This window comes from Zeus faber (genome assembly GCF_960531495.2).
Source record: "Zeus faber genome assembly, chromosome: 5".
Taxonomy (NCBI): domain Eukaryota; kingdom Metazoa; phylum Chordata; class Actinopteri; order Zeiformes; family Zeidae; genus Zeus; species Zeus faber.
Window position 1 is genome coordinate 22,058,954 of NC_137192.1, and position 8,121 is coordinate 22,067,074.

Here is an 8,121-nt window from a genome sequence, read left to right on the forward strand (position 1 = left end):
CATGCTGGACATCAGGGTAATAGAGGAGTCTACGAGTGACTGGTCTACCCCCATTGTGCTGGTGGATAAGCCGGATGTGTCGGTCCACTTCTGCATAAACTACCAGAAGGTGAACCCAGTGTCAAAGTTCGACGCCTAACCAATGCCCCGGGTCGATAAACTTCTCCACCGGTTACAGCTCCCTTTTTCACAACACATTTTTTTATTTTACCAAGGGCTACTTGAAGTCTTAGGAGTCTAAGGAAAAAATATGCTTTGTCCTCTCTGCAGGGTCTTTACCAATTTCATGTGCTTCCATTCAGGTTGTTTGCTGCCCCAGCTGCGTTTCAGCAACTCATGGACCGAGTCCTGTGTCTGCACGCGGCATACACTTCGCCTACTTAGATGATGTAATCATTCACAGTGGGGGACAGCATATATGGCTTGTGGGCGCAGTGCTGGAGCTCCTGAGGTGGGTGGGCCTTACCGCCAACCCAAAGAAGTGTACGGTATCTCAGGTACCACTTGGGTAAAGTCCTGCTCCAACCCCAGCTGGATAAAACCACTGCAGTCACAAACACAATGAGACCCAAGACCAAGAAGGAGGTGAAGCAGCTCTGTGAAGGTGTTTGTGAACAGACGTTTGTGAAGGTGAAATCAGCTCTCAGTGGGAAGCCAGTGCTGTTTACCCCTAACTTTGCTCTCCCTTTCTGTCTGCAGACTGACACGTTGCACAGAGGGCTGGGCGCAGTCCTGTCCCAGGAGGTGAGGACGCGGACCGGCTGGTGCTGTACCTCAGCCGCAAGCATTAAGAGCGGGACACAGGGTACAGCACAGTCAAGAAGTCTAAGTGTCTGGCGATCAAGTGGGCCATCTCCCTCTGCCATTACCTCCTGTGGTGCACAGTGGTCAGACCACTGTAGCAAGGCGTGCTCAGACCACGCCCCGCTACAGTGGCTCCACTGCATGAAAGACACCAACTCACAGATCACCCAGTGGTACTTGGCTCTTCAGCGATTTAACTTCAGAGTGGTCCATAGGCCGGGGCTCAAATGTGTCGGCCGGCCAGTGCGGGGTATGCGGCAGACCAATGGGGCTCCCTTTCCGCAGCCGCACACAAGAACGTTTTATAAATGTTTGTCTGTCTTGCTGTGAAGGATCGGCGTATTGAGCTCAGCAGCCCTCTATGAGCCAGAGGAGCCGCACGGAACACACTGCCCGACCTCCAGTCTTATTCTGTCCTGTTAACATTACTATTTTTTATCCTTTTGGCCAGTGTGCCCCTCAGTGTTGATTAAAGCAAGCCAACCTGTCCTCGCCTGTTAATAAACGCATGCCCAAGTGGAACCAAACTGTCTCCTTCTGCCGCTTCCATTCCACCCTGGGAACTGACAAAAAAAAAATCCATTTTTGACAGAATAAATCAATTCACCAGGATAACTAACTTTCCTATGAAAAGTGGTTGACAACAGGACAACCAGACCACACAAATTGGTTGGCAATTGCCCACAGTTTAATGACTTTCACTGAACAACTATTTGTTTTCTCAAAGACAATTAGCTAAAGATCTACAGGTGGTAACACAGGTGGCACATAATGCACTGAGGTCCAATCACAGTATTTTGCACACAGCTCCTCCCTGCCGGCACAGGAGGGGAGGGAAATAACCTCCCAAATAGTGGCAGAGCAACTCCCGCCCAGGCCGGACCCCTGGGCTGCCCCTTGCAGCGCACTGCAGTATGAGCACTATGACTGTATGACAGAGGTATTTCACTGTGCACACTGCACCTATACGACCCTAAAGTCATTAATATTTAATTTTATTTAGTCACTGTCATTCAGAACGACTTCATAAGTTCAGATAACACCAAACCCACGGTTGCATTATGTTATAATCTGAGGCATTCAGATGACACAAAAACAGAACTACCATGGTTGCTGAGTGTCCCATTCTGTCCTTAATTATACAAATTCTATTTTTTCTATACGACCATAAACAAAATGGCCCTGAAGGGACATACAAATTAAACGCAAATATACAATGACATCATCATCCAACATTTTCGAGCAACATTTTGGGAAACCGCTCGCTGCTTGCTTTTAACAGATGTGTCAACGGTGCTTCCAAGTGTTCATTTGTATGTTGCCAAAAATAACAGTGTCATCAATGTTTTCTCACTCGGGTCTTTGTGAAGATACAATAGTGTTCTCAAAATAATTTTTTTACATTATTTTTTGATGGAAAAATATATTTTTAAGAACATTATCCTCAGAGGAATGAAAGCTTATTATGTTACTTGTAGGACATTTCTCAGTGAACCAGTAACTTGAAAAATAAAGAGATTCATTATAATTTACACAGACTGACAATGTAAAAACATCTCGGGGATAATAAATAATAATTAGTGAAACACTGTGTGCGTGCATGCTTGCGTACGTACGTGCGTGTGTGAATGTGTGGGGGGTTTAAATGTTGGCATTTTCCTTAGGATTAAAGAGACGGGTCCTGAAAGCAGAGTCAAGGAAGCGTGGTGTGTCTGTAACCGAGCCGTGATTCTCCGTTTGGACGCTCTCCCCGATGAGCAGATGGCGTCTGCGGGGAGAAGAGCAGAGCTGGAACCTCGTCTGCACACACACACACACACACACACACACACACACAGAGACAGACTCACACGCACACGCACACGCACACACACACACACACACGCACACGCACACGCACACGCACACACACACGCACACACAGACACACACACACACACACACACTTCCCATTTTCAGCCCAAGTCTTTGTAAAGGGAACAACGGGGGCCTACTGGGAATTTAGCCACAGGTCTGTTGTTGAAAATAGTACACATATTTTTTTATTGCAGTTTTTTGTTTGTTTGTTTGTTTTTCCTCATCTTGGCACTTGCGCTGCATGGGATGTGGAGACTAGAAAGCGTCACATCTCTCAGCGGCATGGAGAACGTTATCAAGCTCTCTGCTCTAGTCATAGGAAATAATTATATCCGTATTGATCGCTGCGATCCGCTTTCATTCGACGTGACGTTTCCATCGAATGATGACTTTACCTGCAAAATTGAAGTGTAACATGGCCATAACATTCTCCGTGTTTTATTACGGACATAGATGAATCGGCGCTATCTGCTTCCATTCCGCCCAGTGACATATTAAAGACAACTTTGCAGCAGGCGAGGCGGGTGTCTTCCGCTGACGCTGCACTTGCTAAACGAACACAGAGGAACAAGATAAGCCGGGCAGAGATGGGCAACGTAGATCTGAGGCCGTTTGAATGTGCTCTGCACCTCTCTCCCTCCATGTTCCACTGAGTGTTCCACGCAATCCGTCTCTGGGCAAGATTTCCTGAGCGCACCCGGTAGCTGGATCCAGGTTGCTATCAGTCAACGCAGATGTAGAGAACACAGCCAGCAAAAAGAAATAACACTGAAAAAATTACCCAACATGAGGCACGAGTATCCATCTAGTGGGAGCTCGGAGGCTGAACTAGATGGAATTAAAATCTCTTTTGTGCTTAGTCAGTCTCTTTGATTAATTAACCCACTGATAGGAGCAGCACTTCCCCTCTTGGCCGTACGTTCAGAGGGCTGCAGATAAACGCATGCACCCCCTCCTCCTCCATGAAGTGATGCTATGGGAGTAACTGCACAAAGGCAATCTTTGACCAGTGACACCTCCCCCATCTCCCAACTCCAACTCCAAAAAAAAAAAAGCCTGAGGGAGCTCTCCAAACTGGAGACAAAGTTAATACGATGGAGTCCATGTCAGAGGAATATTATGGAAATATTTTCAGCACACACATGCTACAAGTGAGGAAAACAATATATAAATAAGCACATCACTGCACGCTGTTATCACCAAACAGCCCTGAAGGGACATCGTAGCTAATGAATTGGAGTGTGGGCATCAGTGTTCACTGTCCTGGGAGTTTCTTTGGTCTTTAGGAGAACATCTGTACAGCTGTTGACTCACTGTGTCCCCCAACACCTACTTCTACGTGATTCAACTTCAATAAGGACAGAGAGGAGGGGAGGGAGAGGGAGAGATAGTGAGAGAGGTAGAGATAGTGTGTGTGTGTGTGTGTGTGTGGTGTGAGAGAGACAGAGAGAGAGATAGCGAGAGAGGTAGAGAGAGAGAGAGAGGGATTGAAAAAAAGAGTCAACTTTAAAAAATGCTTTCGTTTGTTAAACACACATTTTTGGTGTTTTTGACTCAAATATCAACGTATATTTTTTAAGGTGAAAAAAACCCGCAAAAATATTTGTTTATTTATTTATTTATCTATCTATCTATCTATTTATCGTTTTATTCGTTTTATCTTTTCATTTAATTAATGAATCCCATGACGAATTCAGTGTTGTTTTTCCAGTGCCCCAAATGTAATGCCTGGCTTTAACAAGAGACAACTGCAGTCTATGAGCTGAATAGAACATATAAACGCACATTAATAGTCTTTGTAAAAAGGGATTCACATCCCAAAAACAGATCTAATGTGGCGTCTTAAAAGCTCTGGTGTGGTGCATGTCAACAGTATGGATTCTAGTCACTCCTCTATATGATATGACATGCATGTGTAGGGATCTTGGGAGGCGCTGCGCCTTTACGCACCAGATCAATGTGCTTATTGTGCGGGGCGTGGGGTTGGGAAGCACAGATGTGGGTTTAAAATGTTTATTTTAAATATGTTCCTGCTCACTTCATGAGAGTAAAATATGCAGCTTATCTGTTTATTTTTCTTTGTTATGCTCCTGAATTGGCACCCACAAATGTATGACGCTCTCTAGTCTACAAGGATCTGTACGGAGTCTTGGGAAGTACATAGGATGTATCACTAAATGCAGGAATCATAGTTACTTAAATCACGGCGGCTTGCATTCGATGCTGACCCATTTTAAATCTTGCGTGTTCGGCCACTCACCACTTTGTCTTTCCCCCTGCAGGAAGAATCCCTCATAGGATCAGACTCACATCCAAAGCAAAGCGAATCGGTGCCAAATGGACGTTTCTCCCAGTGCGCGACGTGGTTCTCATCCCCGACGCGTCCGTCAGCTTCACCAGGAGGAAAAAAACAACTAAACCTTGTCTCGGGTATCCGCGGGGTATTCCAATCCACCCATTCTGGACACTGCGTCGGTTCCCCGCGACCAGGGAGCGTCCAGCGCCCATCCAAAAGTGATGATGGAAGTCTCAAGTCACAACTTTGTGTGCATGGGAAAATGGGGAGGGGAGCAGGGGAGAGGGGGGCGGGCGGGAGAAGAAGAAGAAAGAATCGACTCCCCTAAAAGCAGGCAAAGCAGGCAGCCCCCCGTACCGCCGGAGACTGGGAAAGACTGGGCGGACTGGGAGCGCTCTGGCTGGTTGGAGATGCGAAGCTCAGAACCTCCTCCTTGCGCTACGTAGACAGACCGACAGACAGACAGACAGACGGATAGACGGATAGACAGATAGACAGATAGATAGATAGATAGATAGATAGATAGATAGATAGATAGATAGATAGATAGATAGATAGATAGATAGATAGATAGATAGATAGATAGATAGATAGATAGATAGATAGATAGATAGATAGATAGATAGATTGAGTGAACAGATAGAGGGAGCGTGCGCGGTGTGTGTGTGTGTGTGTGTGTGTGTGTGTGTGTGTGTGTGTGTGTGTGTGTGTGTGTCGTGCTGGACCAGCCTCATCTCCGCGCGTCCTTTACGCGCTGTTTTTTTTCTTTTCTTTTTTCCACATCTACCGCCTTCTCCCACTCATTTCTCCAAGAGTGTGGGTTGGCATCCTGGAATCTCCTGGAAAACAAACAAACACAAAAAAAAACCCAACTAAAAATAAAACAAACAGCAACACGCGCGGTTATTTCTGTTGCAGAATAACATCAAACGACGTGGCGCGTCGCATTGTGCGCGGTGTGTGTGTGTGTGTGTGTGTGTGTGTGTGTGTGTGTGTGTGTGTGTGTGTGTGTGTGTGTGTGTGTGTGCGCGCGTGCTTGCGTGTGTGTGTGTGCGCGTGCGTGCGCGTGCATACTCTCTTGGAGATGGGGAGCAGATAGACAGGCTGGCGTGCGCGCCGCCTCCCAGTGAGTCAGGCTTCGCTGCTGCAGTGTGTCCGGTCTCACTGCGCGTAGACTGTGACGAGCGCGTCAAGTCCAATCGCTGGCTGCTAAACACTCCAATGGCCCAGGAGCTGCCGCTCAGTGGCCTGCGCGCTTTTATTTAAATGTTTTATTGCAACGTCTCGCATCGGCTGGAGGGGGGCGGGGGGTTATGCAAGAAAATCCCAAGAAATACACCCAACCTCTAATCCCATGCAGTGGTGGAAAAAGTACTCAGAGCCTCGGACTGAAGTAAAAGTGCAAATACCGTGAGGCAACATTACTCCAATAACGGTGAAAGTTCCACATTTCGCTCGAAGTAAACCTACATGAGGACATGCTCCGGGGTGTACTCAAAGTGTTAAAAATGACGAGTACTTGTCACATCGTGCGTCGGAGTTCTCATGCATTGCATCATGCATACCGCGATTACAATATTAAAAAAAAAAAAATCAATTCTATACTTGGTGTCATCGTCATTTGAAACGATGTAGACCTGTTACATCATTGATGAGAAATCCTGTGTCAGCAGTGTGACACATTTAGTTGATGATTCATATATTTGTTGATCGTTTTTGTTTGCTTAAAATACATCAATTTAACTCCAGATTTTTTGTTAACTCAATTACTGCAACTGCTTTAGAAATGCGGTAGTACAGTGTGTACTGTAGAGTCTACTACATTTATAACACGGGACAGTTCGATGTTTATAGTTATTCACTTTGAAATGTAGTTACTTTCCATCACTGATTCCACGACACGCCGTAGAGAAGGACAACAACACGTTACAATCTGTTGAAGAAAGTCTGGGACGCCCGAAACCAGCCAAGCGCAGCACCTCCAGGTCTGGACGGTGGTCTGGACGGTTTCACGCACGTCGGCAACGCGCGGTGCGTTTCGGGAGGAGGGTCGTCCGCCAGGGTCGACCCGTGGGCGGGGTTACGTTTGGTCCGATGCGGAAACCAAAGCTAGAAATCAGGGCAACAAACACGCCCAGGACGCACAGCCTGAGTGTCATGGCATCGCTGAATAAGAGGTGGCGGCACCGCCTCCTCCCCCTGTTGGGAGGGAGAGGCCATTTTGGCTGCTTATAGGCACAAAATGAAAAAAAAAAAAAGCCTCTGATCAATCTCTTTGCGGTGCTCCACAAGCACAGGACAACCCCTCAAACAACGCGGCAGAATGTATTTTACCCCACATAATCTCTCAACCCGAACAGTCGTCCTGGAGGAAACGCACCAGTTGGACGCTTTATAGGCGACATAAAGTGGAAACGCCTCTATTTCTCCTCTTTGCTTCTGCTGTGCACGGTGCGATTGACATTTTGTCGTTTTTCCTCTCAAATCCAAGCGATACGATCGTCGTTTGTGTTCGAGGGAAATCTCCGAGGCGAGGGGGGAGCGCCATTCTTTACCTTTTAGATGTCATCCTCAACGACGGAATAACATCAACCGACACGACATACAGTATGGCGGGATATATGTTTCTCTCTCGGCATCACCTCCAAAGAGCGAGCTTTAGACGACGGCAAATGCGAAAGCCTCTCTCTCTCCATGTCGTGCGCGGCTGCCCGGCTCCCTCCTGTGATCACAGAGTTGGAGCTCCACACAGGCTGCGCTTCGCCCTTTCACAGGTGTCGGGGTCACACCTGTGGAGTGCAGGGGGAACAGACTCTGCCTCAGATCTTTGGAGCACAGTAGATCGGAGGCAGCGCCGGGAGCCGGCGAGCGAGCGGAGCCCAGGCGTGAGAAAAGGGGGAAGTCTCTGGAGGGGCTGGGAGACAGCTGAGCCGCTGAATATTCATGTTGGCCGTCCAAACCGGGAGCGAGCGCCGGGCCCCCGAGTCGACGGGGGGGGCGCGCTCAAAAGTTCATCGGAAATTGCACTCCGCCAACTCGTCGACTTTGTCGTTCGCTCTAATTTCGCCCCGACCAGCCGACCTATTTTTCTCCCGTGTTCTCCCTTCGTCGAACAAATCAGCGTATCAAGCGAGCGATTTTGTTTCCTTTTTCGAGTTGAGGAT